The sequence below is a fragment of the Rhagoletis pomonella genome, unplaced genomic scaffold (assembly GCF_013731165.1).
Source record: "Rhagoletis pomonella isolate Grant_MI unplaced genomic scaffold, Rhpom_1.0 Rhpom_scaffold_00003, whole genome shotgun sequence".
NCBI classification, from domain to species: domain Eukaryota; kingdom Metazoa; phylum Arthropoda; class Insecta; order Diptera; family Tephritidae; genus Rhagoletis; species Rhagoletis pomonella.
In genome coordinates, this window is record NW_023458557.1 from 43,130,540 (window position 1) to 43,150,061 (window position 19,522).

Genomic DNA, 19,522 nt, shown 5'->3' on the forward strand with positions numbered 1-19,522 from the left:
TTCATAAAAAAATTATAATCTAAAATGTCGCGTCCCAGTTCATATTTGGGTCAATATATATTCACATAAAATAAAAATCATTGAAATCGGCCCAGTATTTTAAGACTTTTCGGATTAGAGAAAGTTCTTTAAATTTTATATACTTAACACAGTCCGACATGATAATTTTCTCCGAGGTAAGGCTAGCAGTTTCTAATAGATTTTGGATCGCCAAATTTGTAAAAACGGTAACTTATATGTACATATATTTGAATTTCAATAAAATACCGCAAATAGCGAAATCGGCTAAAAACGGCTAACTTTTTTTTACAAAACGGCTAACAAATCGGCAGCCGGCTAAATCGAATTTTGTCCGGCTGTTTGCTATCTAAAAGCATCCGGATCAACTCGTTAATTCGGAATTATCTCGGGAATTGACTGCAGTTGATCCGGATTAAGTCCTAGAGTTAATTCCCAAACTTAACTCGGATGAAGGGAATTTTCGGTGACAACACTTACCAAAACTCAAAGAGCGTAGAATACAGGGCAAATGCAAAATTAGCATGGGTAATGCAGTCACCATACTAATTCAAATAGGAGTCCAATTTAAAATGAATAAGAACTTATTTCGGTGACTGCATTACCGACGACAGGGTGGATGTCTATGCTAGTTTTGCAGTTCTTTGTGTTCTGCGCTAACTGCGAAAATAAAGCAACCGATTCCTTCATCCGCGGTAGCCGAGTGGTGAGTGCTGCGTACTAAAGCCTTTAGGTCCCAGGTTCGATCCTCGGATGGAGCGATTGCCAAAAAATTTTGTTTTTATTATTTCTTTTATTTTGCTAAATTTTATTTGATTTATATATTTAATTGTTTTTATTTTATTTTCGTTTGTTTTATTTTATTTCACATTTTTATTTTATTATTAGTTAATTTAAATTTTTAGAGTCTAATTTCACTAAAAAAGTCAAAAACAACTAACTAAAAACCACTTAACAAAATATAGAAGTTATAATTGAATCAATAAAAAAAAATTAAATGAATATTCTACTGCCTGTGGGATGCGGACCTACGACCTCGCGGCTCGTTAATCTGCATTACTGCCGTGTGTCGAGGTACAATTTTGATCGGATCAATTGCGGCGTTAATCCGGATCAACGTTGCCGTCTGTCTATGCATCATCTAGCCGGAAAACGGCTAAACCGGCAACACTGATTCCATCACATACATTTTCCTACTGGATTGTAATTACATAAATATAGAGAAACGAAGGCGCGACGCACAGTGGGGATAAAATGGTTGCTGTGGACAAATCAATTTTGAGAGCCCAAATATGAACCGATTTCAAAATTCTTTTTTTTTTTAAATAAAAAATAATTAAATTTCGCGTCGATCTATCTGTGGCCATTTTTTAAAACGGCTCTGGTTTCTCATTTATTTATATTGAAAAAATAAAGAAAACAAATTTTTACGTTTGAATTCTTCCACTTTTTGGAAAATACTTGAAAATAATTTCAAATGTCTGCAATTATTTAAAAAACTATTCAAAAACATTTTTCCATATGATACATTTAATTGAAGAATGTATTTCATTTGTTATCTATACTAATATATTTATATATTGAAGCCTTTTGGTTTTTTCTGTTCGAATAACTCGAGAACAGCTGTACCGATATTTTTGAAATTTTGGACATCAACTCCAGACTATCCAAGGATGATAATAGATGAAAAACAATTTCGAAATATCAAGGGGGCGTGGCATCGCCCATACAAACTGAAGTTTTCACACAACATATCTCTGGAAGTATTCATCGTAGAGTGCTACAACTTAGTATAGAGATATATAATATCAACGCCAAACACATGGAAAAAATGCGAGTTATTGAAAAAGGGGCCGTGGCACCTCCCCCACGAACTGAATTTCTCACACCGCACACACATTCTAATGTGAGAAATTCAGTTTGTATGGGAGGTGCCATGCCCCCTTTTTCAATAACTACCATTTTTTCCATGAGTTTGGTGTTGATATTATGTCTCTCTATACTAAGTTGCAGCACTCTACGATGAATACTTCCAGAGATATGTTGTGTGAAAACTTCAGTTTGTATGGGCGATGCCACGCCCCCTTGATATATCGAAATTATTTTTCTTCTATTATCATACTTGGAGAGTCTAGATTCGATGTCCAAAACTTCAAAGGATCGGTACAGCTGTTCTCCAGTATTTCGAACAGTATAAAATGGCTTCCAAAATATATACTGGGAAAGATAACAAATTAAATACATTTTTTAATTAAATGTGGCCTATGGAAAAATGTTTACGAACAATTTTTTAAATAATAGCAGACATTTGAAATTAATTTCAACTATTTTCCAAAAAAGTGGAAACATTTAAGCGTAAAATTTTGTTTTCTTTAATTTTTCAATATAAATAAAAAACAAGAACGTTTTTAAAAAAATCGCCACGGATAGATCGCCGCGAAATTTAATTATTCTTATTAAGGGCCTTATTCTGTATCACGAACGATAGGTAAAACGAACGATTCGTCTGCAGACGACAACCTCTCTGATTGCGATTTTAAACTCTATCGGTCGTCTTCCTCTTGCTTTTCATACATTACGTTGGAATGGTATCCTCCGGACTAATTTTTGAAGCATTCCTCTGCAGACGAATCGTTCGGGTTGCCTATCGTTCGTGATACAGAATAAGGCTGTAAAAAAAAATTGAAATCGGTTCATATTTTGGCTCTTAAAATTGATTTGTCCACATCAAGCTTTTTTGCCCCACTGTGCGACGTGGAAACTAGTTAGTTCTTTCGACCCGCTCAGGCAGTGCGGCTCGGGAACTCGTCCGTTCAGCATAAATTAGAGGAGAAAAATTATTTTGTTCTACTACTATATATTGATCATCACTTTCTGTACTAAAAATCTTGTTCCATTATTAATATAACGTGGATTAAGGCAACGATAGAGATTTTAAATTAAAATTAGTCTACTAAGGTAGATTCCGTTTAGCTTCCTATTCGCTTAGCAGTTTTAGTATAGCTGCACTTTTCAGTTGCAATGCTTATTTCAGAAGTAGTTTTATATACATACACATGTTATACATACACATGTTTCGTTTAATAGCATCGCGGGATCAATAAAATGATTTAATCTTTCCATTTAAAAATGGTCTAAAGACTGTAAGGTTTCAAAAAACACATCTTTAAATATCCGAGTGGTCTAATAGTTGAATACATATTTATCCCCCTTTTACAAATACATTTATATATACTTTATTCTAAACACCTCCCATATATATGTCTGCGTACCAAATTTCAGGTTCAAGGGACTTATGGTTCCCAATTTATGGCTGGTTAAAAATTCCACGCCTATAGGATGTGACACACACCCTTTTACAAACCCATTTATATATACCTTACTATGAACACCTACCATAGATATGTCTGCACACAAAATTTTTATTTCATGTGACTTATGGTTTTGAAGTTATAGCTGATAAAAATTTCCACGCCTATGGGATGTGCCACGCCTCCTTTCACAAACTCATTTATATATATCTTTTTATAAGCGCCTACCATAGTATACTTGCATACCGAATTTTAATCTCGTGGGGCTTATGGTTCCGAAGTTATAGCTGATAAAAAATTCCACGCCTATGGAATGTGCAACGCCCTCTTTTATAAAGTCATTCATTTATAGCCTACTATAAGCACCTACCATAGCTATGCCTGCATACCAAATTTAAAGTTCATGTGACTTATGCTTTCCAATTTATAGCTGATAAAAAAATCCACATCTACGGGATGCGGCGGGCTACGTCTCCTTTTACAAACTCCTTCATATATACCTTATTATAAGCACCTACCGCAGATATGTCTGCATACCAAATTTCAAGTTCTTGTGACTTATTTTTTCGAAGTTATAGCTGATAAAAAATTCCGCGCCTATGGGATGTTGCCTCTTCTACAAACTCATTTATATAAACCTTGCTATAAGCACCTACCATAGCTGTGCCTGCATACCAAATTTCAAGTTCGTGGGGCTTATGGTTCCCAAGCTAGAGCTGATAAAAAATTCCACGGCTATGGGATGTGCCACTCCCCCTTTTAAAAACTCATTTATATATACCTTACTATAAGCACCTACCATAGCTGTGCCTGCATACCAAATTTCAAGTTCGTGGGGCTTATCGTTCCCAAGTTAGACCTGATAAAAAATTTCACATCTACGAGGCGTGGCCCTCCTTTTACAAACTCCTTTATATATATCTTATTATATAGCCCAATCACTTAAGATTTTTTCAACGAAAAAATTCCGGGAAGAAATTTTTTTACGCAAATAGGTGTCTCCTGTTTAGGTGAACACAAAATGAAATTTTTTCCCCCAATTGCGACATGGGAAATGTCCGCCATTTAGGATTTAGTATTTTTTACGATTTGCGCCCGAATTTCGCATTCGATTTTTTCAACGAAAGAATTCCAGGAAGATATTTTTTGACGCAGTTAGGTGTCTCCTGCTTAGGTGAGCACAAAATGAAAATTTTTCCCCCTATTGCGATATGGGAAATGTTCGCCACTTTGGATTTAGTGTTTTTTACGATTTGCGCGCGAATTTCGCATTCGATTTTTCATCGGAAAAATTCCAAGAAGAAATTTTTTGACGCAGTTTGGTGTCTCCTGTTTAGATGAACACAAAATGTAAATTTTTCCCCCAATTGCGATATGGGAAATGTCTGCCATCTTAAATTTTGTGTTTTTTGCGATTTGCGCACGAATTTTGCACTCGATTTTTTCTACAAAAAAATTCCAGGAAGACATATTTTGACGCAGTTTGGGGTCTCCTGTTTAGGTGAATACGAAAATAAAATTTTTCCCCCAATCGCGATATGGGAAGGGTCCGCCATCTTGGATTTTAGGTTTTTTTACGATTTGCGCGCGAATTTTGCATTTCTCAGGAAAAAAGGTGGAGAACAAATTTGTAGAGAATTCGTTTCCCTACAATTTTCATGTGCCTATCATTTTTTTTAACAATTCTTTATTGCTTTATTTATATGCAATAAATGCGCAAAATTTGGTAAAAGGCGTGGTTTTTTCGAATTTTGACCGATTTCTATTTGAAATAAGTGGCACATTTAAATGGTAAAGTTGTAGAGGACAAAATTTCCAATGAGCGCATTATTTATATACTCGCGTACGACGTGTAGATCTCGACCAACAACGCGCTCAATGCAGCGGCAGGGGAAATCTACTTAAAACTTTTTTCACAGTATCGCGGAGGTCGTGTTTTTTGGCGCGTATTTTCAACTGTGGGTTCACCAATAGGCCAAGCCTATGAATTACTATTTTCAGTCAGTTGAAACTGTAATTAGCAAATAGTTTTTGTCCTTTTATCAATATGACTTTTATGTGATTCTAAAGAGTTTTATTGTGGCGAAAATAACTATGTGTGGATTAGGACTACTGGTGAAACAACATAAAAATAAAACGCGCCAATAACTTCATCTCTGAGGTGGTGTTGAAAAAAGTTTTGAGTAGCTTCTCCCTTTCCGCTGCATTGAGCGCGTTGTTGGTCGAGATCTACAAGTCGTACGTAAACATATAAATATTGTGTTTATTGGAAATTTTGTCCTCTACAACTTTGCAATTTAAACGTGCCCCTTATTTCAAATAGAAATTGCTGAAAATTCGAAAAACCCGCGCCACTTGCCTAATTTTGGGCTTTTTTGCATATTATTAGCAATAAGTTATTGTTTTAAAAAATTGATAGGCACATGAAAATTGTAGGGAATCGAATTCTCAACAAATTTGTTTACCTTTTTTCGCGAGAAATGCAAAATTCGCGCGCAAATCGTAAAAAACATAAAATCCAAGATGGCGGACACTTCCCATATCGCAATTGGGGGTAAAATTTTCATTTTGTGTTCACCTAAACAGGAGGCACCTAACTGCGTCAAAAAATCTCTTCCCGGATTTTTTTTAATCTTACGTCGATTTTGGTCTAAAGTGATCGGGCTATATAAGCACCTACCATAGCAGTGCCTGCACACCAAATTTCAAGTTCGTGGGGCTTATGGTTCCCAAGTTAGAGCTGATAAAAAATTCCACGCCTATGGGATGTGCCACGCTTCGTTTTACAAACTCATTTATATATGTATACCTTATTATAAGCACCTACCATAGATATGTCTGCACACCAAATTCAAAGCTCATGTGACTTATGATTTCGAAGTTATAGCTGATAAAAAATTCCACGCCTACGGGATGTGCCAAACCCTTTTTTATAAACTCATTCATATACTCCTTACTATAAGCACTTACCGTTGCTGTGCCTGCATACCAAATTTCAAGTTCGTGGGGCTTATGGGTCCAAGTTAGGTTAGGTTACGGTGGTTGTCACTCCGCGCCGAACGGCAGAGAGTCACACTTAAGCCATTTTGACCCATTGTGATGCCACTATGAACGAGTGGTTCCCAAGTTAGAGCTGATAAAAAAATTCACGCATATGGGATGTGTCATGACCCTTTTTGCAAAATAATTTATTTATAGCGGACTATAAGCACCTACCATAGCTATGCCTGCATACCAAATTTCAAGCTCATGTGACTTATGGTTCCCAAATTACAGCTGATAAAAACTTTCACGCCTATGGGAGGTGCCACGCCCCTTGTCCAATCCCGATTTTTTTTCTCCCTATTATAGGCCCAGGTGTCATGGCAGTACTCTGTCAAAATTTCGTTCGATTATGTCCGTCCGTTTAGGCTGCAACCTGGCACATACATACATACATGTTCTTCTTCTTTACTGGCGCTGTAACCGCCTAAGCGAATTTGGCCGAGTCCAAAACAGCACGTCAGTCATTTCTCCTCTGAGCTAACTGACGTTAATTGGAAATGCCAAGTTGAAGCCAAGTCCTTCTCCACCTGGTCTTTCCAACGCAGAGGAGGTCTTCCTCTTCCTATGTTACCAGCATCGCGGTCCGCGTTGAATACTTTCCGAGCAGGAGCGTTTCTGTCCATTCGAACGACATGGCCAAGCCAGCGGAGCCGCTGAATTTTAATTCGCTGCACTGTGTCTATATCGTTGTAAAGCTCATCGTTAAATCGTCTGCGATATTCGCCATCACCAACGCGTAAAGGTCCGTAAATCTTCCGCAGAATCTTTCTCTCGAAAGCTCCAAGAGCCGCCTCATCAGATGCTTTCATTGTCCATGCCTCCGCGCCATACACCAGCACAGGCATGATGAGTGACTTATAAAGTGTGATCTTTGTACGACGAGAGAGGACTTAACTTCTCAATTGCCTACTCAGCCCAAAGTAGCACTTGTTGGCAAGAGTGATTTTCCGTTGGATTTCAAGGCTGACATTATTATTGGTGTTGATGCTGATTCCCAAATAAACGAAGTCGTCTACTTTTTCAAACTTGTAACTGTCAACAGTGACGTGGGTGCTAAGGCGCGTATGCTCTGACTGTTTGTGCCTGAGCGGTTCAGTTCAGCGGCTCTTATTATCTTCTCCAACATCAGATTAAAGAAATCACATGTCTAAAACCTCGTTTGATATCAAACGGCTCGGAGAGGTCCTTCCCTATTCTGACGGAGCTGGTGGTATTGCTCAACGTCATTTTACACAGCCGTATTAGTTTCACGGGGATACCAAATTCAGGCATAGAGGCCACTTCTCTTCGTGCCGCGAAAGCGGCTTTGAAATCGACAAATAGACGGTGTGTGTCGATCCTATTCTCGCGGGTCTTTTCCAAGATTTGGCATATTGTGAATACTTGATCTATGGTGGATTTTCCAGGCCTAAAGCCACACTGATAAGGTCCAATCAGTTCGTTGACGGCGGGCTTTCATTCTTTCGCACAATACACTCGATAAGACCTTATAACCAATGCTTAGAAGGCTGATTCCGCGGTAGTTGGCGCGTATGGCGGGGTTGCCTTCCTTGTGGATTGGGCAGAGCACAGTTAAATTCCAGTCGTCGGGCATGCGTTCATCTGACCATATCCTGCATATGAGCTGATGCATGCACCTCATCAGCTCCTCGCCGCCGTACTTGAATAGCTCGGCTGGCAGGCCGTCAACTCCAGCAGCTTTGTTCTTTTTCAGCCTCGTAATCGCTATTCGTACCTCGTCATAGTCAGGCGGTGGGACAGCTACTCCATCATCATCGACTGGGGACTCGGATTCGTCTTCTTCACTACTCTCAGCTCTGCTGCCATTCCTATAACGGTCCCACATGGCTCGCGTTGCGCCCGATCGCAACGTGGCCCTGTAGGCGGCATCTTTCTTCTCTGCGGCTTCTTGACATTCCTCATCGTACCAGTTGTTCTTTCGGGCTCGCTGAAATCCAACTACTTTTTCGGCGGCGGTACTTAATGATCGGGAAATGTGGTTCCACTGCTCGCGTATGTCGGATTGTTGAAGAGTGCTCTCAGAGAGCAGGTATGTGGGAGGAGTGGCGAATAAATTGGCCGTCTGTTGTGATTACAGCTTTTCGCCGTTAAGCTTTCCTTGCATTGTTGGGCGCACATTTTTTGCTGCACAGAGGCGGGTGCGTATCATGGCTACAACAAGATATTGGTCCGAGTCGATGTTTGGCCCTCAGAGTGTACGTACGTCTAAAACGCTTGAAGCATGCCTTCCGTCTATCACAACATGATCGATTTGGTTTCTCGTTTTTCGATCTGGAGACAGCCATGTAGCTTGGTGGTTGTTCTTATGCTGGAACCTAGAACTACATATTACCATGCTTCGGGCCCCGGCGAAGTCGATCAGCCTCAGTCCGTTATCGGACGTTTCGTCGTGGAGGCTGAATTTTCCGACAGTGGCGCCAAAGATCCCTTCCTTGCCCACCTTGGCATTAAAATCGCCAAGCACGATTTTGACATCGTGTCGGGGGCAGCGCTCATATGTACATTCCAAGCGCTCATAGAAGAGATCCTTGGACGCCTCATCCTTCTCTTCCGTCGGGGCATGGGCGCAGATGAGTGAGATGTTGAAGAATCTTGCTTTGATGCGGATTGTGGCTAGACGTTCGTCCACCGGGGTGAACGCCTCTACTCGGCGACGGAGTCTCTCCTACCACGAATCCGACACCGAATTAGCGCTCCTTTACGTGGCAACTGTAGTAGACGTAGCAAGGCTTCACGCTTACTTTTCCTTGCCCAGTCCATCGCATTTCTTGGATGACGGTGATGTCAGCCTTTGTCTTCCCGAGGACATCAACCAGCCGGGCAGAGACACATTCCCCATTAAGGGTCCGGACATTCCAGGTGCATGCCCTCAAATCGTGGTCCTTTAAACGTTTGCCGTGGTCGTCATCAAAAGGGGGTCTCGTCCGAGGCTGTTTGTTCTTTTTCATTGGGCGGGGTTTTAACGTAGCGGGACCCAAGCCCAGCGCACGCGAAATTTTACGCCTTCTGACTTTAGCTCGCTCCCAAACGGGTGTTTGGTTGCTACCCAGAGGATACGTGGATATAAATATCCGGACGTTGTGAGCTGTGATTTGAACCGTACGCACAAGAATCGCTTATGGCCACTCCCAGGTGAATGGCGGTCAAAAGTTTTCCACTTCTGCGCACGGAACCATCTTCCGTACAAACACACCTCAACAAATATATAGCAGATGAGTCAGAATTTCTTAAACGGGCCACTTCAGTTATATGGTATTTTATTTCCAATCAGAAGCGGCATTTTTTCATAGCTATTGACAATGCAAACAAATGTCTATCATTGATTGTACAAAAAAAATTTTTTTTTTCTTATATATCGGCAACAGGGATGCCGATTGGATACATTTTTAGACGAATTTTTGCGGGATACTTATTTTTTCCTATCAGTATAAATGTGGATACTTTTTAAATAGGCCAAAATTTTATATTTTCTATAAAGTTTTTTCGTTCAAAAATATATTTTCATTAATGACGTTTTCCAAATGTTATAAAAATCGCTACTTAAGCGTGAAATTAGAGCATTTTATTTTTTGTGAATGAAGCAATGAACATATATAGAGATCTCACCACAGCAGTGTAATAAGAGCTTTAACAGACGGCAGCGTTGATCCGGATCAACTCGGGAATTAACTGCAGTTAATCCGGATTAAGTCCCAGTTAATCCCGATCAACTCGGGAATTAACTGCAGTTGATCCGGATTAAGACCAAAATAATCCCGATCAACGCTGCAATCTGTTTAAGCTTTTAGGAGCAATTGTTTAGTTAGCTAAAAAAAATGCTTTAAGCAAGATCTTAATATATATATATAAATTAAATATATCTCTTTCATATCACATATCTTCATTTGTTAATATAAAAAGAAAGAAGATCTCAATGTAGTTTAAAATACACTGTTTAAAAACTAAATTTGATTTATTTAAGGAAATTTTTATGAATTTTACTGAAAAGACTTTAAATACACTCTAAATTTTTTTTGTTTATTTGCACATATTAAGAAAGGTAACCATTTTCCTCTTTTAATGTGTGCAAATTTGCACACCGTGTAATAAAATTAAACACTGCCTGTTTACTTTAACATACCAAACTTGTCGCAGAGCGCAAAATAACACAAAATGTTTAAAATAGAGTAAATCTAAGCTCCTAATGCTTATTATTTGTAGGAAATGTATTTTTAGTTTCAATATTTTTGCAACTTTAAACATTTCATGTGTATATTTTAAAGATCTCAAGTTCAAAATCGAATCCTGAACATCTTATACGTATGTATATTTATACAGATTCCTGTTGAAAAATAGATATTTTTCAGTAGTAGTTTTACACACACTTTTCATAGTGTACAGGTACAAATGTAACATATTAATTACTATTTTTTATACTTACTTTGCAAAATACTTATGTATAAAGATGTAACTTATAAATAGAAATTACAAATGTTTGATTTTATGCAATATAAAAATATATATACACGTATTCCAAGTTCTTAGGATGGGTTAAAATATGCCTTTTTCTTCAAAATGTTTGGTTTTCTTACAAATTATGAGATGGATACGTAAAAAAAGAAAATTGGATACATTTGGATACATTTTTGGCTTGGTCGGTGATACATTTTCTTGGGACGGCGCGGCAACACTGATCGGCAAGTGTTTTTTTTCCTTTTTACTTCAAAATTCAATTGCAGACGATCTAATTGACCGATTTTGACAATTCAACCGAATGGGCATTCTTTGCATTTCTTTGCGAAAAGTTGCAAGTTGCCAGTTTATTGAATTTCCCAGAGTTTTGCACAAAGTGTAGAGATTTATTTTTATGTTTTTTTGTGTAGTATGAACTATATTTTTATCAAAAATTTTGGAAAAATATTACAATAAAAATTGTTGCATATATTGTAAAAAAGCAGCTGTGGCAATACTTTTTGGCGGCAGTGTATATTACTCTTCATATCAGTTCAGGTCAATTACATGCGCCCCACGCCTTTCATTTTCAATCTCATAAATTGGTTATAATGACTTTTGCTAAAATTTCAAAATCAAATGTTATCAAAACAAATTCCATAAAATTTTGCAATAGATATTATAATAATTCAACTTCAGTGAAAAGAGAACAGAAGACTATGCAGGCAAAATTTTGTTTGCTCACATTTAGTATATGCCTACATATGTACATACATACATATAGCAGCAATTAATTTCATTTAAAGAAATGGCGTGTCGTCCATTTCCGCTGTAGCGTATGTAGTGGCGAGGCGACATCTACCCAGGGGCGCACCCAGGAATATATTTTAGGGGGGGTTTTATATTTCTGAAGATATATCACCGGAAAATACTGAAAATTTGCTTCAGATAATACCCTCTTTAAAATACAATTATGCAAGTTTTATGTACAGTATGTAATAAATATATAAACGCTTTAAAATTCATAAACTGCACTTTATTTACAGATTAACAGAACTCAAACGCTTTTAACCGACTTCAAAAAAAAGGGAGGTTATCATCTCACCGGAATACATAACTTTGGACCACGTTAACCGTTTTCAATAATCCTTTTTTTATTAGAAAGCTAGTACCTCAAGGTTCGTCCCGTAATTTGTTTTAGAGATCCGATGATTGGATCATGAAGAAATTAACGGTACCCCTAAATTTGAATATGAGAATTGAAGTCGGTTGTGTTCTTTCCTTAAAAACTACTTGTTTAATAAAAAGTTCTATAAACTCAAGATGCGCTCAACTTTCAAAAGTACCTAATAAAAAATTTTAAAAAAGAGTCAGTAAAAATAAATTTATTGATTCCATGAATTTTTGCACTTCTATGTTCATTTTTTCGATTTCTGGTTTTCGATAGAGATGGTGATTTTTCACGATTGCTAAATTTTTGTAATATTTCAAATACCGAAAAAATTAACTGAACTCTCAAGAAAAACGAAAAATTCATATAAAACGACGGACGAGAAATGGAAAAGAAATTTTCTTCTACTAAAATTTCTTAAATCAGTTTGCAGCACTCAAGAAAAAAAATGCTCGTATATTTATTCTCTCATGAAAATTTACAGCAAAAGCAAAGCGCTTTTTCAAGCAACAGAGAGTATAATAAATATTTCTTATAATTTCCTTGAGAGCTGGATTCTTAGCTTTAAGATACAGATTGTATTTGAGGTTATTAGCTTTAGGGGGGGTTTGAACCCCAAAACCCACCCCTTGTGTGCGCTAATGCATCTACCTCTAGAGTTTTTCTAATTGTATGTCTTTGATATGATACCTACGCCGAGGTCGATATCTAGACTAGGTTTGCCATATTTATAGTATATAGTGCTATATTTATAGTATAAAAGGTGGTCTGGGCACACAACATTGCAAGTTTATAAAAGCGTTGTAAAACAAGGACAAAAAAAGCACTTGTCGATATACATATACATAGGACAAAAATAATTTTTTTGTTAAATCAAAAATAGACATTTGTTTGCATCGTCAATAGCTGTGAAAAAACACCACTGCTGATTGGAAATAAAATATCACATAATTGACGTGGCCCGTTTCAGAATTTCTGACTCATATGTAAGAAAAATTCGAATCATTGCCGTAGAAATTTTAATTTTAATGGTAAATTGTAAAGGCCTGCGCAAACAGGCGCGGTACGGTACAGTGCTGTATAATCCCGTACGATACGCGGTAACGATATAGGCAAAGGCACTCAAACAGGCGTGGTGCGGTTTAGTCCGGTACAGCCAGGGTAGGCAAAAACTCGGAGTTCAAGCGAGCGAGCGAGCAAACTCCTACTCAATGCCTCGCAGGCAACGAGGCGCTCGCAGCTCGTACTCGTAGCAGCAATGAGGCGAGGCACGAGAAGTTTGGCTCGCTCGCCAAACGAGAGAGCGCTGCTTGTTTCCTCGTGCTCCTATTAAACGAGCGAGGCTGATGTGTGTTGCCTCGCTCGCGGTGCGAGGCGAGTAGCTGTCTGATTACTCGCTCTGCTAGGTAAGACGAGTGAGCGACGAGCGAGCGCTCCGAGTGTACTATAAATCACACGAATTTTTGTGCATAAAAATGTGGGAATGTATGTCAATAGATAATGTACGAAAGTATGTTAATAATTGTATGTACATATGTGTATATGCATATAAATATGTGAATATTATATTAGGGCAGCATTTAAAACAACAAATAAAAGTTATTACATACATAAGCATAGATTATGGAATGAAATATTTTTTTATAGTTATATACATATATGTATGTATATGTACATACGTACATACATACATAACATGCATAGTTATATATGTATGTATGTATGTATGTACATATGCATGTATTTTGCCTTTACAGAGAAAAGTAAGTAACGAAGATATTAAGGGTATTCATCAAACCTTATAAATGCATTGTAAACCGTATAAACTTATAATTGTGTAAACCTTATAAATGAACTGTCAAAATTTGTATGGAAACTCGTTTACACATTTCTGATATATTTATCCAGCGATTTTACTGAATAAACTTGATAAACTGAAGACAAAGCAACTCTGTCGCAACTCTAGCTATGTTTTCTTAGGCAATAATCGGGATCCGCATACAAATTTTGCACGCAAATTCAACAACGATATGATCCTGATAGAGATCTGGTTCAATTATTATCCCGTCTGTTTGTTTTGTTTCACTGATAATTCGCAAAGTTTGGTAGCCGTGACAAATGAATTCATACACAAACAGACATTCTGCCATTGTTTCTTATAACTTGCTTCAAATAAATAGCCTTTATGTTATATGTACATTTATTTAAATAGATATCTCGTAAATATAATTTTTTCCAATTTAGTGAGGTAGTTTCAATAATTTCTTTATCCCCGTGCTAGAAGTATAAAGTTAGTGACACTGCGCTTTATAACCAAAGAAAACACGACTATTGTCGAATGTGTAAACGAAAGGAGAGTGTGGGTCGTTCATGTAACAGAGTGCATAAACTTATAAGATTATCTGCTTGATAAAGTTATCGGTTTAGATGAATACCACTATTATAATCGTTTGTGCCGCAGAAACAAAAAACAAGTAAGCACTTGTAACATCCCCAAAATAGTTTGCTACTTGTAGCAGTTATGCTGTATACCTGATGAATGAAATATAATGCTTGGTGAAAAAATTTATTTGTGGCCTGTTGTTGAAGGACATATGTATATATATATGTACATATGTATGGATATGGAGACATGGAAAATTTGCGTAAACAAAGAATAGAGGCTGGTTCACATACAACTTTGCCGTTGCGTTGGCGTTGAATTTCAAAGCCGTCCACATAGCCAAAATTTGCCAACGCTAAGAACAGACAAACACACGCACAAAGCAGAAAGATCGCTGCGTCGGTCGCCAGCTGTTGCAAATAAATAAAATTATATGACATGTTTTTTTCCTTTTAATCAAATGAGGGCAAGAAATATAATTTTTCATGCAATTATTGATATGAAATATTAATTTATCTCTCGTTAATATGTTAATTTAGTGGCCAAAATAGTCTCTGCCAAGCTTCATTGTAGAACGCATACTTTTAACGTGCGTTCTGTCGAACCAACGCCAACTACAAAGTCAACGCGAAAGTTCTATGTGGACCAGCCTTAATTATCAAATACTGTTTAACACCCCAAATAGTAGTTTGTATTATACTACATACATATATATGTATGGGGACTAAACCAGGAATATTCATTTGAAAATGCTAATGTCCTACTCATTTAAGAAATGAAAGACAAAATAACGATTTTTATAAATATTATATTCTCATTTATACATATGTAACATAGTTACTTAGCCGAATTACTTAGTAATTACTTGAATGTGAGAATACAAAGACAAATTATTTATCAGAAGCATTGCCCCTTACACATTGAAAAAAAAGTAATAAAAGCTCTCAAAGAAGCAAAATCGCTACAGCGAAGAAAGGGTTTGAAAAACCGCATAAATTCAAATCCGCATAACAAATAACCGCATAAAAAGAGACGTTAGTGTGTAAGTTGAAATTTTATTAGAAATTATTCAACATTAAAAAAATTATACCTACATACATAGATACGTATGCACATATGTATGTGCCTACCTAGTAGATAAAACTGGTCAAAATAGCACGCATCTATTCTTCTGTGCATGAGAATATATACAGAAATAAATATATACATATGTCTATACATGTATGTATGTATATACATATCTGCATGCGTGCATACAATCCTTTACTCGAAATTCTTAGTTGATGCAATTTTTATCCCATACATTTTTGCTGACCAAACAACCGGTTTGCCTGTCTAATCTGCTTGCCTCATTTGCCTCGCTCGTTTACTCGCCTCGCTCGTCTGCTGCTGCAAATGAGTGCCTCGCTCACAACGACGCCCTCGCGAGGGCAGAGCTAATGAGGTGCTCGTTTGCGTGCCGCTCTACTCTTGCGCTGCCCTCGTTTGCTTACTCGCTCGCTGGCTGCTCACCGCGTGCGCCCGTACTAAACGAGTGCTCGTTTTCAAACAGCCTCGCCTGTTCCTCGTGAGTTGCGCAAGCTCAGAGCAAACTAACGAGCGAGCGAGGGGCTAAAATGAGGCAAATCCGAACCCTGGGTACAGCAAGAAATATTGTTGCCATGGGAAGAGCGACAAGGTCAGGATAGCGGCACTCATTAGCGCACACAAGGGGTGGGTTTTGGGGTTCAAACCCCCCCTAAAGCTAATAACCTCAAATTCAAACTGTATCTTAAAGCTAACAATCCAGCTCTCAAGGAAATTATAAGAAATATTTATTATAATTTCTGTTGCTTGAAAAAGCGCTTTGCTTTTTCTGTAAATTTTCATGAGGGAATAAATATACGAGAGCTGCAAACTGATTTAAGAAATTTTAGTAGAAGAAAATTTCTTTTCCATTTCTCGTCCGTCGTTTTATATGAATTTTTCGTTTTTCTTGAGAGTTCAGTTAATTTTTTCGGTATTTGAAATATTAAAAAAAATTAGCAATCGTGAAAAATCACCATCTCTATCTAAAACCAGAAATCGAAAAAATTAACATAGAAGTGAAAAAATTCATGGAATCAATAAATTTATTTTTACTGACTCTTTTTTAAAATTTTTAATTAGGTACTTTTGAAAGTTGAGCGCATCTTGAGTTTATAGAACTTTTTATTAAACAAGTCGTTTTTAAGGAAAGAACACAACCGACTTCAATTCTCATATTCAAATTTAGGGGTACCGTTAATTTCTTCATGATCCAATCATCGGATCTCTAAAACAATTTACGGGACGAACCTTGAGGTACTATCTTTCTAATAAGAAAAGGATTATTGAAAACGGTTCACGTGGTCCAAAGTTATGTATTCCGGCGAGATGATAACCTCCCTTTTTTGAAGTCGGTTAAAAGCGTTTGAGTTCTGTTAATCTGTAAATAAAGTGCAGTTTATGAATTTTAAAACGTTTATTTATTTAAAGAAAGATTCAATAAATAAATACATAATATACACAAAAAAAAATTCCTAGCAAATTACTTTTTTTAATCTTTCTTAGTGTTACCGCGTATAACGTAAACTTCGATTTTTAAAAGAATTTTCTGATTTAGTTAGTCTTTGGGGTATTTTTAACTTTACTGTTGGTTTTTTTTAAGTAAAAATTTAGTTTAAGACTAACGAATTTTGTTTTCGTTAAAATGGTTAATACTTACTTCCTAGTCTATTCAAAGGGTTTCAGGTGGAGTTTAAAGGCAGGCGTACAATGGCAGATATATTAGAAGAAAAGTATTAGCAGTGGGTAGCAGAAACCAAAAATAGGCACCCTGGAATTGTGCATATGGATACTGTGCATACGAAATAATGCATACAAGAAAACGGAAATAGTGCATATATGCACAGTTTCGGTTGAAAACGGAAATAATGCATATATATGCGCAGTTTCCGTTGAAAACCGCAATAATGCATATTAGAAAAACCGAAATTATGCATATGCACACTTTCGTTTGAAAACCGAAATCATGCATATGAGAAAAACGAAGTAATGCATACATGCACATGGTGCGACTCAAAACCGAAGTAATGCATATAAGAAAAACGCAGTACTGTATCCATGCACACTTTCGGTTCAAAACCGAAGTAATGCATACATGCACAGTTTCGACTCAAAACCGAAATAATGCATATGACAAAAACCAAAATAGTGCATACATGAAAACGAACTTCTTCCAGCGTAGGCGGCCGCGCTTACCGATTATAGCCCTTACTAAGTAGAATTCTCCTTTCCGTGTTGCCAGAAAAGGGGGCAGAAGTATTTTTATGCAGAACTTCTTTTTGCGTAGGAGGCCTTCGGCCGCGCTAAGGGATTATAACCCTTACTAAGTAGAATTCTCATTTCTGTGTTGCCAGAAAAGGGGGGCGGAAGTATTTTTGCGAAGAACTTCTTTCAGCGTAAGCGGCCTTCGGCCGCGCTTAGGGATTATAACCCTTACTAAGTAGAATTCTCCTTTCGGTGTTACCAAGAAAAGGGGGGCGGAAGTATTTGAAGTGTGAAAAACGAAGTGATGCATGCATGCACAGTTTCGGTTGAAAACCGAAATTATGCACATGAAAAACCCAAGTAATGCATACATGCACAGTTTCGGTTGAAACCTAAATAATGTCTAACACACAGTCACAGTTTCCATATGCGTAATTTCGGTGCCCCCCCAAAAATATATTAACCGCGTACAATTTGCTGGCGTATGCCAACGGAATCGATATTATCAGTAAATACAAGGGCTACGTCTGTAATGCCTTCTCGGGATTAGATAGAGAAGCAAACCGAATGGGTCATGTGGTGAACGAGGACTAAACGAAGTATCTCCTGTCATCACACAAATAGTCGGAGCATACGCGCCTTGGCACACGAGTTGGAAAAATTAGACGGATTCGTTTATATGGGAACCAGCATTAACACCAATAATAATGTCAGCCTTGAAATCCGACGGAAAATCACACTTGCCAACAAGTGCTACTTTTGACTGAGTAGGCATTTGAGAAGTAAAGTCCTCTCTCGTCGTAAAAAGATCACACTATATAAGTCACACATCATGCCTGTGCTAGAGTATGGCGCGGAGGCATGGACAATGAAAACATCTGATGAAGCGGGGCTTGGAGTTTTCGAGAGAAAGATTCTGCGAAAGAGATGGCGAATACCGCGTACGATTTAACGATGAACTGTATGAGCTTTACAACGATATAGACATAGTGCAGCAAACTAAAAATCAGCGCTCCGCCGGCTTGGCCATGTCGTTCGAATGGACAGAAACGCTCCTTCTCTGAAAGTATTCAACGCGGGCCGCAATGCTGGTAGCAGAGGAAGAGGAAGGCCTCCTCTGCGTTGGAAATACCAGGCGGAGAAGGACTTGGCTTCACTTGGCATTTAAAATTGATTTCAGTTGGCACAGAAGAGAAATGATTGACGTGTTTTTGTTGGACTCGGCCAAAATCGCTTACAGCGCCCATAAAGAAGAAGTATTATTGTACAACTGCTGATGTTTGGTCAGCAGATATCATATCGTTGTTTGGGTGTACCTGCAATTGAATATGTCCAATGACTTTTGAGCGAAGATATATAGAGTGAGCTTGTCGCTGTTTTAAAGGAAGCCAAACAGTTGACAAGATTTCACAGTTAATTTCCTTTATACATAGAGAATTCAATTTGGAGAACGAGAAAGTGCAGTTAACAATAACGGACAAGGGATAAAGCTTTTGTAAAGCTTTCAAAGAATATAGTGTCATAGGTAACAGAGTTATAATTTTTTTTTTTATTTTACAAAATGGATTCACGTTTAAACTTATTTAGAAAATATAGCAGACAGAGAGCAGTGACTCGCAAGAAGAATTGGTCGTTGAAAAGGAAGGAATTAAGTTTGTTGATACACCATTAGAACTGTCTCATCAGTCTAGGTGTGCTAGCCATACACTAAACCTTTTGTTTACAAACGATTTTCTAAACAACCTTAAAAAGAGGGAACAATTTTATTCTCTGCACAAGCAATCATTCGTGCGGTATATAATGTTTGGTCCCACCACATGTTAGAAATGCCATTGTTTTTTCCAGCTGTTCCTAAATTTGGACGCCCAAAAT

The 19,522-nt window shown here is 37.5% G+C and overlaps 1 protein-coding gene across 5 annotated transcripts in view; it reads right to left on the reverse strand.

Moving 5' to 3' along the window:
* LOC118735228 (leupaxin) overlaps positions 1-19,522 on the reverse strand; it is a 434,003-nt gene that overhangs the window by 20,885 nt on the left and 393,596 nt on the right. The gene's annotated exons all lie outside the window — the stretch shown is intronic.